General features: G+C 36.7%; 1 protein-coding gene across 2 annotated transcripts in view; it reads right to left on the reverse strand.

Moving 5' to 3' along the window:
* ZFYVE28 (zinc finger FYVE-type containing 28) overlaps positions 1–10,457 on the reverse strand; it is an 80,692-nt gene extending 70,235 nt beyond the window's left edge. For both annotated transcript variants that reach the window (XM_074147731.1, XM_074147730.1), the window contains exon 1: positions 10,323–10,457. The gene's annotated coding sequence lies outside the window, so the exon portion shown is untranslated. The remainder of the gene's footprint in view (positions 1–10,322) is intronic.
* Positions 10,458–19,140: the final 8,683 nt, after the last annotated feature.

Raw genomic sequence — 19,140 nt, forward strand, 5'->3', positions numbered from 1 at the left:
CTTTCTCTTTAAAAATTGCTTTCTGTTCAGCATGGATACAATTCAGATAAAGGACAGAATAAAAGGGCATATTTTTTTTCCTAGAGATTCCTTATTCTCATGACACTTAAACTTATCAAGGAACAGGAGACACCTTCAGACAAATTTCTTTGACACCTGAAACAGAAAGCCACTTTTCAAAGACAGAGAGCAAACGGCATAAGGCCATTTTGCAGTGTGAGTGTTAGGCAGCAAGGCCAAGCTGAGAAGTTAGACCCTTGTCTCACCTACTTCGCAGCTTCTGTTCCCATCTCCAGGCTGTCACAGGCTGCCTCAGCAGCACTGTCCGCTTACTTGTACAGAGGGCATATATGAACGGTTTCAGTGCACTGATCCACAGTAATCCAGGTCATTTTGCTATTAAAGTTCACAGAATGACTCTGCAAATACACAGCAGTACAGCTGAAGATGTGCTTTCCTAGAGATCTGAAGCTGACCACAGCTTATTTTAGCTGGCTATGGATAAGGATCTATATACCCACCCCTCTCCCTCTGCTCCTATCTGCAGATTGCTCCAGCTGTATGTCAGCACTTCATGCCATCGTGCACCCACATGGACAGGGAATCGATGTGACCATTTGGCCGAGAGAGTGACCCCACCAAAGCCTCCTCTACAACCAGGCTTCCAGGTGATCCCACCCACTCCGTGGCTGTTCACTCACTACTAGAACAGGAGCCGGGTTCCAGACAGACAGGCAAGGCTACCTCTTTTGATGGCAGCACAGTCTCAAATCAGTTTAAGCTAACGAGAAGCTGAGCTTTGAGGGGGGTGCCATCCTGAAGGGTGGCTATAAGGACAAGAATAGCATAAACTAGGAATGGAAAACCTTTAAATTGACACTGCCAAAGGAGTTATGCCTAAGGAACTGTGTGTGATAACACAGAAATACATGTTTGTGCAGATATATATTTTAAAATGAAATCAAAGTTTGTATACCTCGTTTGCCCATACTCAACCACATATGCAAGCAATAAAACGGAGAGATTTACTGAAACTAAAATGTTTGTAACATTTCTACCACACGTCCAAGGGCTTGCTGGAATCCAAGACAGGGCAATCCACATGCACAGCTGCTAAAGTTATCGTAGGACTCCGACCAAAACCACCCAAATTTAAATAAATATTTTCCCCCCCGGAAATCACTCTGTGCATTTCCATTACGACAGTTAGAAAACCTAGCAGTGTTAACCCAGAGCACTGGTAGATTTAAAAGCCTTTACCTGCTAGGAGAGAAAGAATACCCCTGACATTAAGAAACAACAGAAAATCTGATTTCACTGAATACAGAGTTAATTGGGAGAGTTATGTTGGAGTTCTGCAGCTGTAGACAAAAGACAGACCGATACAGTATTATACCACCAATGAAGAGTTATATTCAGCAATAGCTCAACTCAAAACAGCAGAGCCCAAATCTTTGGAGATCTCTATTCTGTTCAGGCCTAGGATCATTTCTACTATCTGTATGTTTTAAATGAGTGATTTAAGGATGTCCTAAAAAAATCTCCATAAATATAATGCTGCCTTCCATGTCGAGGAAGGACCTCAACATTTTAGTTTCTCAATTACAAAATACTTTTAGACTCTTATTTGCATTGCAGAATAAGGCAGACAACCACAAACATGTTAATTGGATCTACTGAGAGAACTCTTCACATTCAATCTACAGGGTGAAATTATTTTCCAATCAAATTTGCAAAATCCCTATGAAGGACAATAGTACAAATAATAAACAGGGCTGACACAGAAGCCATAGGTTTATAGGAATGGCTGAAAAATAAGAAATGTTTTTTAATCCCAGTTATCACGCAAGTTGAAAGTAGACATGACTCTGCAAGCCTGGTAGAATTAAGCCTTGTTTATTTATGAGACCACATAAGACCTAACCAGAAAAAAACCCCAGACCTTTCACAATATCACAACAATTATAAAGTAAAAATTACAAGATCTTACATCAATAAGACAGTTCATCTCTGTGCCTCAGTTGCACAATCAATTCAACAAGCTTTGCAGCCTGAAGATGATCACTTTTGTTTCTACATGAACTACTACGCTGTTGTATTATGAGCCCTATATAAGTGGAACAACGACTTCAGCAGTAGTTACAGATACCGTGGGGCACCTGAGAAATCAAAGAATACAAATATCTTGGTAGCTTGGTATTTGCTTACGTAATCTTCATGCACAGACACCTTGCGAAATTACAATGTATTCTCAAGGCAAATACAAGAATTTATGTTTTGTACATCATAGTTATATCAAGTGCATTACATTTTTGTAATTAAATTCTGGGCTTTTTTGTGAACTATGGAAAAAGGACCAGTATTCGCATATAAAAAAGTTAGCTATATTTGATTCACAGCAGAAAGAACAGTATACATGTGGTAATATTGCTGTTGTCCATCCAGAGTAGATGGCATAAACAAAAAGGTAAGCATTCTTAACCAACACAGCAGAATTTTTGCACAATTCATTTCACACAAGAATTTATATCCCAAAACCTTTAAATAGGGAAATTTTTATGTGTGCAAGTAGTGCACAAGCACTTAGTGATAAACCTACCTTCCTAAGCCTTCTCTCCAACAAACTTTCCTTATCACAAGCTGTTTTCATATCAACCATTTCAAACTTCTTTGAAGCAATACTAACCTGATAATACACGTAAATTCTTTCGAAAATGAACAATTTTCTTTATATGACTCTCAAAGTCTGCATTTTTTCCACCAAGAACATTGTGCTGCAATGAGCCAACACAAATCCTTTCCAAAGCCTAAGTTTGAGACAGAGGACAGTCACTGTTATCTTTACACCAAAAAAGGAACTTGGGAGTTATGATTGAACTATTTAAGCTGCTTCTTCTCTCTAATTATAAAGTTACAATGACTGAACAAGTTACCCTAATGGGTAACAGTTTCTTTTCTTCCCATCACCTTGAACTCCAGCCATTCAATTAGTAGTTTACTGTTAAATTATACACTAACAGTGTATAATAATAAGGCAGTCTGAAATATAATAATATAATAATAATATAATTAATAATATAATAAGGCAGTCTGAAATTCATCTATCCTCTCAAACTCCAAAATATTTTGTAATCCCTCCTTTTAATATGTAGAAGGCCCTGTTGCGCCCAGTGCATGATATGCATAATATATATATATGTAGATAAACACCTAAAAGACTTCCTTTTGTTTAATGAAAACTTATTTATTACAACTTGAAACATGAGAAAAGAAGGTGGCACAATATTCCACAAAATATTCTTCATAATGATCCATTATTCATATTTGAAATACATATATAGACACAGTGTTATAATATTGGTGTTATATCCGTTGAAAATAAATTAAGTAGTTAATGATTTATTCATTATTTCATATAGAAAAAGTCAGCCTTTATTTTAACTTTTAAGTATGTTAAGGTCACAATGAAAATTAAATTCCACCACTTAAAAATGTCTTTAAAAAATAATTTGCCTTCTTGTCTTTCTTATCATACTTCCCCAGCATTAAAGAGAAATTAAATGAAAGAAAGAGGTTTTTTTTGGTTATGTGATTAAGTGAAAAAGCTTCTAACGGAAGAAGACAGACTTAATTCCCACGTATGGAAATATCACCAAATAATCTGGTGTATTGTTAATCTTGCTAACATGGTGGTACCACATGCATATGGAGGAAAGAAGGGAAACTGCAGCATATTTAAGTCATGAGACTACATAAACAATTCAGTGGATGATACTAGAATTTATCCTTCTTTGCAACAGCAAAAAAAATTAAAAAGGAGAAATATAGCAGAGCTGACACGAATCCTCTGATGGCACCGCTGAAGAATGTGGAAGAACTATAAAGCCCCTGATAGTCAAACACGTCACATTACATTAATGCCTACAGAAGCAGGTCTGATATAGTCTCATACTTCACAAATGCTGAAAAAAAGTCAGTTTTAAAATGACCTAGCTCTACTGTCCTCATTTAGCCTTCAAATGCTCTGGGCATTACCCCAGTGTGTCTCAGGTTCACTATGTCAATATTCAGTCAAGACACCAACATGTCAATTTTTCTTAACATAAAAGTATGATCTAGGGTGGATAATAATGCATCAAGAAATGAAACATCATCTTATCTTTTTAAATAGAATGTTAGAAGATTTTATAACCTCCGAAATTAAGAGCTTTCAATAGCCGGCTCCTCTTTCACAAAGAAGAAAATATCATATTTTTTTAATTTGAACAGAACTCGTGACATCTGGACAAAAAAAAAATACTTTTCTAATTGAACTAGAGATAAAATATTAATCTTGCTCTCCTGTTAGCTCCTCATGTTTTCAATGGATGACTACCTCATCATCCAAAGACCATGTTTTTCCATAGGAGTTTGCAAGCAATGAATACGGTCATTGTGAGCAGATGGTGCAGCATAACCTCACATCACAGTCCCTTCAATAACAACCTATAGCTTCCCCAGTATGCACTATTTAGTATAATCTTTTTTCACTGATAAAAAATTTATTTTATTTTGTACACAAAGATAAGTTCACTTTTCATTATTTAGTGACTTGTCAGTCCAGCTTGAGTTTCATCCTCGTGCATAATTGATTGCCACCTGTGTTGTCATTCCATGCTACACCAAGTTTTGTTTCTTTTAAAATATATATATTAAAAAAAAAAAATAATCAAAAGTCACACTCTGAAGATCCCTTCCATTTCCCACTACAGAGAAATCCATGCATATTCTATGACAGTTCTCTGCAGCTCAGTTATGGTTCTCCTCTCCTTGGGAAACTGTACTAGGCATTTTGCAAACCCTGCCAATACTTCAGCATTGTGTGTAGTGGTGGTGTTTTGTAGGTTGATTTTTTTTTTTTAAAGAAAAAAAGCAATCTAGAATCTAGTCTACCCACATAGATGGTGCAAGCTGAGGTGAAAGGCAACTGGACTGGTTTCCCTGTATCAGGCAGAAATTGGTAACCACCTCCTAAAGCAACTCATTACCAAACATCATCACTGCTTCAACAAGACACTAAAGATTATCAGATGATACTCACTTTTAGACTTGTCTTACCCATCCATCTCCAGCTTCAGAAAGCAAAGAACGTTTCTAAGCTTTTAAGATCCACAAAAAGCGTATTTCAAAGATTAAGAGTTTAATTTTTATTTTTAAATTAAAATTTTGATTCATTGAGGCCAGATGTAAGGTCCTGCACCTGCACCTCAAACACGGATACCGGCTGGGCAAGGAGAAGTATTTGGGAGTACTGGTGGATGAACAATTGAATACGAGTTGGCAATGTGCACTTGCAGACCAGAAAGCCAACTGCAGCCTGGGCTGCATGAAAAGAAGTGCGGCCAACAGGTCAAGGGAGGTGATTCTGCCCCTCTGCTCCACTCTCATGAGACCCCACCTGGAGTACTGCATCCAGTTCTAGAGTCCTCAGCACAGGAAAGACATGGACCTGCTCGAGAAGGTCCACACATGAGGGCCACAAAGATGGTGAGAGGGCTGGAGCACCTCTCCTATGAACAGAGGCTGAGAGAGCTGGGGTTGTATACCCTCGAGAAGGCTTTGGGGACACCTTCCAGCAGCCTTCCAGTACTTAAAGAGGGCCTACAGGAAAGATGGGGAGGGACTCTTGATCAGGAAGTGTAGCCATAGGACAAGGGGTAACAGTTTTAAACTGAAAGAGGATAGATTTAGATTAAACATTAGGAAGAAATTCTTCACTGGGAGGGTGATGAGACACTGGAACAGGTTGCCCAGAGAAGCTGTGGATGCCCCATCCCTGGAAGTGTTCAAGGCCAGGCTGGATGGGGCTTTGAGCAATCTGTTCTCATGGGAGGTGCCCCTGCCTACCACAGGGTGGGTGAAATGAGATGATCTTTACAGTCCATTCCAACCCAAACCATTCTATGACTTTAGCATGCCACTGTGACAAAGGAGTTTCCCCAGAAGGGCTCCCAGCAGTATTTTACCCTCTTCCATCTTATTACTCAGTGTTTCCCATAGCCCATTTTTACCCTCTTTCCACACCCTACGGGGTAAGGCTCCTCCAGCCTGTAGGTTCAAACCACTCTAAAATGTACTCCTTTATGGTAAAGGCAAAGCTTTGTTTTCATGGACATTTGAATCTCATCTCATCATGCTTTCAGTTGATACATTGAGCTGGAAGAAATATGGAGGTAAGTCTAGTTGAAACCCAGCATTTTTTATAACATTCACCACATTTGATATTGCTACAGAAACTGAGACAGACAAGTGATAACAACACTACACTGAAATATGCTTCAGCTTTCTCTAAGGGCTCCATTTCCTCAGCAGCATTAGCTTACACTGTGATAGATAATAAGGTTCAGATTCATAGGTATTTGCTTCTCACCCACTATACAGAGGAGCGACTTATGCATTAAGCAGCCCATTAAGGCTACATTTTAAAGCCTAATGTTACAGCAAACTGAAAACACTGATAGCTGACTTGAAAATGCTGGACTGCCAATTGCAGTAATTCAAGAGGTGCTTCCCAAGCAAGGAAATAGCAGGAAAAGAATGAAGAGTCAGTATAATATGCTACCAGTCAGTCAACGCAGTGTCAATCTCTCCTACCAGTGAGCCAGAAACAATCATGTTTCACAAATACTACAAATCCCCCATTTTAATACTCTGGCACAGTTTGCAGTTTGCTTCAGGTCAGTGCTCTGACAGGGGCAAATTCCTTCCTAGTGTACTTTCGCAGATCAAATGACATCGCTGAGACACAATCTGCAGTTCAAGGAATAATTTTGATAAAACCAGGTTGGGAACTGACTCATATGCTATTCTCAGCCTACTGAAACAGCAAATACTATGATCCTGAAAACACTTTCATGGTGTTAAGCACTTAGACACAGGTTCAGTGTTTACCTATCAAGTCCTGACAAAATCTCTGGGTTAGAAACAAAGGTGTTTTTTTACTCTTAAACAAAACCAATTAAACTCTGTAGTATGTAACATTAAATCAAATTCCATTTAACTGGCTGAAAAATTGTTTTAAACCAGTTAATCAACAAGTAACAAAATATTAATCAATGTGAAAATAACAATGATCAAGGCAAATTAATTTAGAGAATGATCACAAATACAAGTGAATAATTAAGCATACACAAAATACTATTACTTCTTATAAAATTCAATACCATGTGATGTTGGGAGCAGCATAGAAAAGGACACCTTATTATAACCCTAAAATAATAATACTTCAATGAATTATTCATGTTGCAGGGAAAAAACCCCAGACCTAAAATAATAATACCTCAATGAATTATTCATGTTGCAGGGAAAAAACCCCAGACAAACTAGCATTGCATGTTACTTAAAATGCACAGATGCAAACATGTTTTTCTTAAGAAAAAAAAAGTACTTCCCCTCTATTACCATCAATGAAGTTCAGCAAACCACAGTATGACCTAGGTAGTACCCACCCTATTTTTCATTTAAGAAAAACTTACATATCATTTCATCACACCTCTCTGCACACTTAGATTGATAATTTTAACAGAAACCACTAGAGTTAAGTGGTTTATTTTGTTGGATAGGTATTAACCACACAATAAATCCAAGATATTGTATTAATGTTATATTCGTAGAATATTCTACCACTGACATGCAAACACCAAAGCAAAATGAGGGATGTCATCTTTATAACAGGCTACCACAACTGGAAAAAAGTGTTATATTGCATTAATGTGGAAGTGGAAAGGGAAGCTTTCAAAACCATTACCTTGACTCTTACTCATAGATACATACTACTCAGCATCATGCTATACAGTCAGCTCACAGCATTTGAAATCCAAGTTGCAAGATCTTCAAAAGTTTTGAAAAGTTAATTTAGTATTAAAAGTGTGATTTTTATCATCAAATAGTACTAAGGCAAAACAGTATATGACAACATTCAGAGTTGCAGTTCTTTACTAAGGAAGCGTCAACTGTCCTGAAGACTGAAGTTCTTTGCATAGCCATGGGAACACCAGACTGCACCATACCTTCAACTTGCCTTGACTAATACTGCCAGTTTTGTTAAGATAGAAAACAAAGTATTTCCACTACAAAGCATTACATCCTTTAGGCAGAGTCCTTCTGTTTTGTCTGAATCTGTTCACATACCACAGTAAACTTGGAGCTCTTTAACAATAGTACCAAAAGTGGAAAACAGACAAAGATACAAAACTTAGCACTTCAGATATAGTTGAAATCCAGCAGAATATAACCTCTCTAAAAAGGATCACAGTTTGTATGTCTCCTTGGCCTTTCAGAAAAATCACGCTAACTTAAAAACATTTCTCTCCTCTAATAAAACAATACAATTTTTGAAAATATCACTTGTTAATCAAGCCTTAGATACTATCAATAAATCATCTGAAAACAAGCAACCCAGGAACAATCAGTTAATTTTGAAATCAGATGAAAAGGCAGAAGGTCAAGGGATTTTAGAAGTCTTTTCCACTAGAAAACACTGAAAGCTGATAGGAGGACTGTGCCACTGCAAACTTTATGGAGTTAAAAAATTGGGAAAAATCCGGAAACCTTAATAATAACAAGGAAAACCAAGGACAAAATAGGCAAATAAAGACATCATGCAAAGACTGGGAGTCTGGTTAATGATTTCGTTGATCACAAGTTCCTTTTCAAAAGCTTCGGTTCAAGAGTCATAAAGAGCACATTTCTTAAAAACAAAAAGGTCTCAGAATTGTGAGAGTGCTGCAGATGTCACAGAGATATGGCACAACGTAGCTGCTATCCTACTTTCACACACACAACCTTCCATTACAACCATTTTGACCCCACCCTGTTGGTTCTCTATCTTTCTCAAACTCTACCATATGGTAGGCTGGAAATTATTTTCCCTCTTACCATCTGATTAGCCAATACCTATAGTCTGAATCCTTACTAAAATACTGCTCCTTCTTTTGTCTGGCATTTACAAGGCAAATTCATAAAAGGAAAAAACAAAAAACATGGCTTTTACACAAAGTACTATAAAATAACGTAAATCCTAATTAGCAAAGCCATTTTTGACATGACATTTGACGATGATCTGACCTATTCTGCAGAACTTGGAAAATTAGAAGTTGCAAAAATAGCTACATGAAAAAATAAAACCATCTTCATTTTTTCTTTCAGCTATAGCAACAGATTGCTGTTACTAAAACAATCTGTTTGACAAATGAAAAGAAGAAATTACCAGGCATCAGAAAGTATTGAAAGTCACAAGGTGGTGAGTCACCATATAACAAGGCAAGCAAACTGACCAAGGAGCTGAGTCTGCATTTCTTGCATTACTAGAGGTGAAACATTCAGAAAAGCTACTTTTGGAACAGAACAGCTCCTCAGGTGTGCCTATACTACAAGTAACAAACCAGAAGCCTGTGCACCTGCAGAGAAACAGGGAATAAATTGTCATCTCCAGGGCTAAAGCAACAAACAAGGAGATTATGTTGCAGCCACGATATTGTCCTTCCATCCTTATTATCAGAAAACCCTTCTTTAAAAAAAAAAAACAGTCTGAAAAGATTGTTTCTCAATTTCGGAATTGTTTTTCTTCATAAATCAAATCACAAAACCATCCAAGTTAGAGAGCTATACTTAGCTGAATTGATCTTTGCAGTCTCTGGTTCTTCTGCCTTCAAGTCTCTCTCAAAGCACAGTCATAGTTCCATCAAATACTCTCAGAAAATATTTTTTAGGTGAACTCTATTATACAACAGGACTTTAGAGACAGATTGATACTTTTGAAATAATTTACAGATAAAACCCCTCTTTTGCTTGGTTCCTTAGTAGTTCCACTCATCTTCAAGACAATTCACATGAAACAGATAATATTCTTTTCAAAAATCAGCAAAGGTACCAGGTGTCTTCACATAGTTCATTTACTAAGGAAAAGCTATCAGATTCATGGGATCTGAAAGCTGAGCATCTACAAGAGACACAGCTACTTTACACTGCCTGAAATTTTGAAATATTTCATGTTCCAGTAAGCTCTGTGTGCTTATTTTATAGAAAGGAAATGAAGTCTTTGATATATGTTCTTATTTATGGAAAAGCATTAGCACACTTAATGATATGTAGTAGATTTAATTTTTAAGTAGTATTTTCAAAAAGATACCCTTTACACCAAAGAAAGGCATGTATCTACCAAAGGCTCATTTTAGTTCATTTTAAAGGGATTTGACAATAAAAACTAATTAATACAATAAATAATAATACATTTTATGTACACAAAAATGTCAATGAAATCAGGAAGGTGCCATGATGATTACCTGACAAGAGCGAAACTGGTTGACTAACAGTGTACATCTCTGTGGGTCTTTTCTTCCATCCAAACTGTCCAGTTCAGCCGCTACTTGATTTAGTTCCTCATCAGCGTAGTAGAATTGAGCAAGGAGCTGCGGGTCTGTTCTCTGCATTAAAGACAGAGACATATATAATATCACATTATTTTCACAAATAAAAACCCACACTGCAGCTAATTATATTTATTGTGAATTTTTACATTTAAGCTAGAAAAGTAGTGTGGCAGCATGGAAAAGAATGATCTCGAGACTTTTACGCGTACTTACAAGTTTTTTCTACCTTGAAGAAAAAAAAATCTGTCATGTAACAAACTTGGGGCATTACTCAGCTATCATTACCTCCAAAAACCACCCCAGCATTCTCACTACTTGTGGCATAATTATTCAGCTGAGTTAAATGAATCACTTTTGTTTATTAAACAGAAGTATACTTCAGTTCTGTACAACACAAAGTTGCTTTCCAAGTTAAAACAAACATCCCAAAACCTACCAAGCAATGTGATAATCTCTCAAGCAATGTGGTAACCCCTGCAACATGATGCACATTGTTATCTGGTCAGAACCCCCACTTTAAAGGATCACAGGAATCAAGTCACAGAAGGGAAAAAGTACTGAGTCTACCAGATGCGTTAGGAGGGCCAAACAGATATAAAGATTTCACAAAGCAAATAATATGACTAAACACGGCATTACAGACAGAAAACTATACCACAAGTCTTGCAAGTGGCAAAGAACAGAATTATCACAATGGATTTTTGGCCACATTAAAACAAACCAGCAATTATAATAGAACAGAAGAATAAAGGAATGTATTGTCAAAAAATACTGAGAAACATTAATAATAAAAATTTACCCCATAAAGGGGATTCTTTTTTTAATATTAACATATTATTCATATTAATATTATATGAATTATTAATATATTTTAATTATTTATTATTTTTCTATTATTTATACTTTTATTATTAATATATAATATTAATGTATGATATAATATATTAATATATAATATATAATTATTAATAATTATATTATTATAATTTTATTTATTAATATTAAGCATATTGACATATTATATGCTTCTTTAGAAAGAAGCAGTCAGTAAAACACACACAAGATTTGCAGGAGTTGGGTACAGAATGAAAACAGTTGGGTTTAATCACTGTGTAAGAAACTTTAAGGCAACACTAACTGCAGACTGGGAATTAGAATTAGTTGTCACTAGATGACAGAACAAACACCTCATAACACAGAAAAATAGCTGCAAAGTATCTGAAACTGATTCTTAGTGCACTGAAGAATGAAATAGCGCAAAAATACTTTCAGAAGGGCCAGGTTATATATACAACTAGTGAAAATACAAAGTTGCGCGGAAATAATTTAAAGTCTCAAACATCAGGGGAAAAAATAATATAGAAAAGAACATCCAGGTAAAGAAAACTATCATGTAAAAAGAAAGCATTGCTTTTGTAAGCTAAAAAAAAAAAATAGCAAAAACAGAAATTACCAAGAAAGAACATATTTTAAACTACAACTAATTAAGATGTACAAGATAAGTACATCAGAGCAAAACATGTACCAACAGAAACAAGTGTAATACAGTGAAGAAATTGATCAATAGCAAAACAGAAAAGACAATTTTAAAGACAACATTACCAAATGCAACAAATGGCAAAAGATAAAAACACTGAGGATATAATGAGGAAGCTTATGTTGCAAACCATAACATTTTCCATCTGAAACACAAAACATTTCCACTACTGTAAAAGGATAGAATCCTGAAGTTCTTAAGGGCTGGGTATAGGGAGGCAGTGGGATCAGAAGTGCTACTGTCAGCAAACCACAGGCTTAAAGCACTAATAGAGATGATAAAGGTACACCAGATAGCCAAACCTCGTGCCTCATGTACACCCAGTCCTGCAGCACCCACCCAGAAAACACAAGTTGTTTGCAATCACATATAAAGATCAGTAGCAAACCTCTGCCAAAAGCAACACAGGCTCAGAAGTGGTGAGAGCACAATAAATGCCCATCAGGAATACTTGGAAAAAAGCAGTTATTTTTGCTTCATACTTAAAAAAAATTATTTTCAACAGACGGTATCACAAAATATTGTTAAACTCCCAATTGTTCTCTCCACAAGATACACCTCCTGCAGAAAAAATTCTTTCATGCCTTTATAGTACAACAGCATTAAAACCTGCACAGCTGTTCAGTCCCTGAAAAGGAACAACAGAGCACCAACACCTTTTGAAGAGAGCAGTATACATCCTCCACACCTGACAGGATCAATGAGTTAACTAATGCAAGTGTTTTACTGCCATAAGACGTAAGGAAAAACATTTAGTGTTTTAAGTGATGCTAAACACTGCCTCAGTGTTAGGTGCTGGATTGGTTCTCAGTCAGCAACTTAACAACAGTCTTCCACAAAAACAGACACTGACTCGTGTTCCTATATGCCTTATTTGTGCATGAATATAGTGTATTTAAGGCTACGTTTAACAGTGCTGTAAGCTGTCACGCTGCCCAGCAGCTTCTTAAATCACTAGTTCCCACCACCCAAATTCTGAGTCAAGTCAGAAATGAAACATCTTTTCAGGCAGTTGAAGTGTAGTAATAAAAGTCTTAGGGTTTTTTCTTCTTTAAACAACCACTTTCTACAAAATACAGAGCCTTTCCAATCATAAGCTTTCAATGTTGTCTTTTATTAAGCAGTTTCAATATCCTTAGTCTAAGGCGTCAAAAGTTTACAGTCTTGAATAATGTCTTCATTATAGCACTGATATAAAGGTATCCAGGGAGAAGGATAAAGCTTGCACTACATGGTCAGGGAAAAAACCAAATGCAAAATTAATTATAAGAGGGAGAACCTATAACTGAACTATTAATTTATTTATTTTTTTTAAGTTCTCAATTTCCATACTTATAAAGTAAGGCCTAGTAAAGCAATTCTTTCAGCATTTCCCCATCCCAATTAATTAGATGATCTCTGATTTTTATGTTTTCCTTCAGCATTCACCTACATCCATTAAAACTTTCTAGACAAAGTTTTTAACCAAAGATGCAGGAGTTCATGTGTGGAACTGTGGCAAAGCATGAATGCCAAATTATAAGCATCTAAATTGCAGTGCAGAAGCAAAATAAGGCAATTTATTAAGGCTGGTCTCAAGCAAAACAAGTAAGGCTGAGATACTGAGATACTTAGCTCCCACATGGCTGATCTTTTAAATTGGAGGAACAAAAGTTTTAATTGAGTTCTCTCGACTGTGTTATGTTTGGTGTGGATTAGCAGCGTGATCTTTGATTAATTGCGTCAATCATATGCAGTCCCTGGTAAACTGAAGCTGCATGAAACTCTAAATCTCTTAGCTGGGGGTCATTTAAAGCAAATAGCCACAACTTTCAAATTCAATTTGTTCCAATCGATAGCAGAAAATAAGAGATGCACCATGCTCATGCCAATTTCTGCTTTCAGTTTATTCAAAACATGGTACAAATAATTCCACCCAAATTACTTATTACTCTTTGGCAGAATAAGAATTAGTAATTCTCATCCTCAGTTGCTCAAATAAGACTTCATTTCAAAGCACCTAACAGGGAACCTACCACTTACCCTAGTAGTTTGTTTCAGGTGTTAATCACATTTACCATCAAATCAATGCATTTAATCTCATTTGGATTTGCTGGTCTTCAACTTCTAGATACTGCTCTTGTTTTGCCTTTTTCCACTAAAGCTTCAAGTACTTATGTTATTTGACCTATTTCTGTATCCAGAGTGCAGTACCCCTTGTACCACACCACCACTGTATGATGGACATATGGTTTGCAGATTTGGGGGTGGTGGGTAGATTTGTTTGGTCAGTTTTGGGAGGGATTTTTTTGTGCGTGTGGTGGTGTTTTTTTTTTTTTTTTTTTAAATCTGTTATCATCCCAACACCCTACCACATGTGAGTTATACAGGTAGGAGTCTCATTCTGTAAGCTCCCTTCTAACATTTTATATTCCACCTACAACATTCAAAAGGATCCAGTTCACCAAATGATCCAGGTTATTCTGTGCAGCTACAATAGAGCATAATTTAACATACCACTAGAGCACATTCTCCACAGATTTTAAATTATCACTTCATATGTGGGTCATAACTTATTATCCTGATCTGTAAGATATACATTGACTATCACTCCAGTCAGTACAAACATAGGAAGCAGCACATCATCAGTTACTTACTTGTCTTTTTTTTTTTAAAAAACTTTTAGCCATGTCATGTAATACCACATCATTAATCTTTTTTTATGAAAGATCGCTCACTGAGTATTTCTTTTAATGATTTTTACATTTTATTAGGTACCACTCTCATTAGGTCAGAGATCAAAAATCAGAAGACTACCTGACATACACAAGGTCAATATAAAACTGTCCATGTGAAGAAGTTGCATTAACTATTGAACTGTTTACACTTGATTTTTGCCTAGGAAGTCCTACCAATGAATAGGATTCGGTTAGTTCAGTTTGTTGCCATAATGATTCTGATTTGATTTTTCAAACAGGATTTATACAGACTATAAGAGAATGTTAAAATAAAACATCTTAAAAGACCTGTTAGCTACAGGTTATCAGATAAATAACAGGTCTATAAGATTACTTACTGCATGATACGAGATAAAAAGATGGTGTTCTCACATCCTGTCAACAAGCTGGTCTATCAAAACCAGAAGTTGTTACTTAAAAGAGTGTCAATTAACTGGGAAACAAAGAAATTCTAGCACCGACTTCTCAACACAGGACAGAAGCAAACAACTAGACCAAAAACTGATACTACGAAGAGAAGCCAGGGTGGCAAGAGATCAATCTCAAGCCATTCAGTAATCCTGGAATTTAACTATCACCTTGAAAATCACATCCAGAAATAAGGGTTGTTCTAGAGGAGGATTTTCTCCTTTTGAAACAAAATTGTGTCTTGTGACTTTTGACAGCAGCTTTTAAGTTTCAATACTGCTTCTTTTTCCACTAACACATAAAATACGTACCATCCTATAAGTGACAGCAGCCCATAATTTGAACACTAAAAGGGAACTTTTCTCCCAGGTTCCAGTGATCCTTTGTAAGGAAGTAAAGAAACTGTTCAGGCTTTTTCTTCTGCTGACATTGCAACAGGAACAGAGCCCACCCCCACCACTAGAGAGTCAGAAGACATCATCATCCCAAATGAGCCAAAGAATAGACTGAAGCAAGGGAATCATACAGATGAGCAAGATTCCAGATAGTGATATAATTATCTTTTGATGCCTGTCAGTTATCCCCTGGAAAATATTCATCATTTTTGAATTGCTGATCTAACTAACAGCTTCAGAAAAACAGCTAAACCCCAACCCTGCTTAAAATAAAAAGCATGGACCTGAGATGAAAGGCTCCAGTTCTCCCTTGTTCGCTGGCATTTTTCCAGCAACAAGCATTTACATCTCTCCCACACACTCAGAAACCCTAACCTGATCCCCACGGAAAGAAACTATACAGAAAAGTATTAATTATATGCATTTTGCCAATGGTAAATCCAGATCACTTTTTGACAAGGGAACAAAGTAAACCTACATCTATCAGGGTAACTTTTCATGTAGTACTTGGTAACAGTAAAAAGTTTATTTTTACCCACGTACATATATTTTATTATACTTTGCAGCAACTGCATCCACAAACAATATTCAGTGATGAGTCTACATGCGAGAGTTTCAATTGCTGCAGGTGTCCCATGTCTCTACTCTTCCTTAGCCAGGAAGGTTAACAAACATCAACTGCCTGCTCAACAATTCCCGTTCTGATACAACTGATGCTACAACTCTAATGGCCAAAGTGAAAAGTTTTAGATAAAGGCCGTGGCATTCACATCAGTGGAACTGTCTTTCATTTATGTAGCTTCCTTGATTCCCCCTTGGGTAAAGGAAAGAGTGGTATAAATGTCTCTATTACTGAGGGCCTAGTTGTTCTCAGTTTAAATATGTATTTTCTATATTTTCAAGGAAAAGGAAGCAGCAGCACATCATCACATACCAAAAGACAGTCAACCTCAAACTTTCCATTCCCTGAAATAAATGCTACCTTTAGACAGTGCCAAATACAAACAATTACTGCATTACACAGAAATCAGAAAAGGGACTTCACAAGTGAAAGCACATTCCCTTTCATTTGGGCATTTGGAGAAGTTACAGGTTAAGAACTCGCTCCTACTCTGAAGTGTACAGAAAACACCACCCAACAGTTTTGGAAAACAACAACTCATGTATGAGGGGACAACGTGTTCTGTGCACCACAAGGTGGAATTAGGTTCTAAGCATTTTAAATACAGTCAGCGATTAGGCAATATAGTCTTTTTAAAGCTTACAACTGGTGTGGCACGTAACTAGCGTTAAGGTATTTAAACTTGACTAGGACTTACATAACGTTATCAGAAGGAAAAAATGTTTTGTTCAAACGTAATAGGATTTACGCACAAAGTCCCAGGTTTATTCATTGCCAGGGTGAAAAATAATGGACTTACAGTGACAAACTTACATCAACTGAAAACTGCCTACACCTGTCACATTTGCACTAGTAGGCTTAACTGGCAGATGACAAGCTCTAAACGTTTAAGGTATTTCTTCAGAAAAGGATGCTGCAAGTTGTTAGATCAGTTCATTTTTCACTTCCCATGTAAGCAAATGTACTCACATCCTTCCTTTGGACAGGTCCTTTGAATTTTCCATTGATTTCAAAATGCTAACAAATAACAATAAGAAACAATCATTCTCTAAAAGGCAAGTGAGCCAAAATTTCTGATAGTTAAATTGAAATGTCATGGCTTTTATTAGCAAAAATATATCTTCACATTAAATGAAAGAGTAACTCTGCCACTCCAACTATGCAGTTGAGGGCTTTGTTGTCTGGTTTTGTTTTTTTGCTTGGTTTTTTTTTTTTCTTTTAATCTACTGACTACCTGAAGTGCTATCAATTAAGGAAAAAGGCAAAAAAAAAAATCCATCAGCATTCATATTTTGTAGAATGTAATTAAGTCTCAAACTGGCATTGCACATGCATAAAGAGAAAAAGGACTCCAACATGAATACAAAGATTGGTAATTGGTCATGACGATTCGTAAAAAACAAACAAAACACCAAAACAGCACTGTGAGAAAAGCTACAGCCTGGTTAAAGCTTTGCCAGCTGCTCTGTGTTTATCTACAGAGTATCATTAGACAAGCAAGAAAGGTTAACAGGTTGTTAACACAGTAAAATGCTATCAGCACCTTGAGCAGCAAAAAAAAAAAAAAAAAGTGAGATAATGATTTATTAGACAACGAAAGTCAGGTGGATGAGTTTTTGCAATACTAGCACACTCTCCCCAAACACATTTACGTGCTTTGTTTCCTCTACAGAAGGGTGTAAAACCAACCCCCCAGAAAGGAAAATCTGATAGTGGTTATGCTGAACTAGAGTAGCAAATACTTGAGACTGCCAGGCAGCTGGTTTTCACTCATCATGGATTAAGTCACCATACCGAGTTTCTATTTTTGAGTGTTCATAATACTAATCTAGAAAAGCACGTGCCCAAATCCCTATTTTCTGGGGGAAGTACATAGGCAGATGCTATTAAGCTTTCAGCCATGCACTCTGCTGAACACACATGGCCTGCAGCTGAACTGCAGCTTCAAATTCTACATAAGAAGTTAGACTTCAGGAAGATGAAGAGGTTTTGCTGTGGGTAAGTCAACATGGTAAGCAGGCATGAGAAGTGATGGAGCAGCCACTTCTTCCGTGTGAAAAGTGGGTAACCTGCAATGCTACCTTCTTCCTCAGCCTATGGCAGGCTGTTTTTAATTAACAAGAAATTAATCGTCCCCAAATTGAGTCTGTTTTGCCCATGATGGTAATTGGTAAGTGATGTCCTCGTCTCCACCTCGACCTACAAGCTTTTTTGTCCTATTTTCTCCCTCCAGCCTGTTGAGCAGGGAAGTGACAGCGTGGCTGGGTGGGCACCCAGCAGCCAGCCAAGGACAACCCACCCCACTGAACATGTAAAACATTTACCGAAAGACTCCTCCTGCAGCTAATCTCTCAAGAGTTTGACCTTAAGATATTTTATTCTCAGCTGCTGCAAGAACATCAAGCTTAAAGGACAAATATTGACTTAGAAACAGCAAATTCAGCTTGTCAGGATACATATTGAAATGAACAAAACACTCTTTAAATGCTTTTATGCAGTTGGCTTCAGATTTGCCTAGATTTTTAAACTTAAACATTACACTAAGTATCTTTTCAAACAAAATAGATTCTGCAGTGTTTTTAGTGCTTTGTTATCTATCAGGGGAAAAATAGCCAAATTTAGCTGCCTGGGCTTGTTGATTGAATATGTTCAATTCCAGATCCACAGCTCCCCATTACACAGAGGAATGGTGTGGCATTTGGAAATGGCACCCAACTATTTTTCCTCCAATAATGCAAACCCTGCATCTTACTAGGCTGCATGTCTTCACAACTTTCTGCATTAGAGGAATTTTTCAATCCACTATTATGTTGTAACATGTTTTATGGATGAGTCTAAATATTTATAACAATTCCTACACAGATGCAATGACCTCTTCTTAGACATCTCCTCAATGTTAATGTCTTTCCAATTTTTAGTTTCCTATATCCTTTCTTCCTTTCAGAATAAATCTGCTCTAAGGAAAAAGACCTGCACCAAAAAACTCCCAAACAAAAAACCAAAGAAAAACCTCAAAACCCCCACTTTGTGCAATTGAAGGATTGCTTTGCAG

Source organism: Numenius arquata, chromosome 5 (genome assembly GCF_964106895.1).
Source record: "Numenius arquata chromosome 5, bNumArq3.hap1.1, whole genome shotgun sequence".
Taxonomy (NCBI): domain Eukaryota; kingdom Metazoa; phylum Chordata; class Aves; order Charadriiformes; family Scolopacidae; genus Numenius; species Numenius arquata.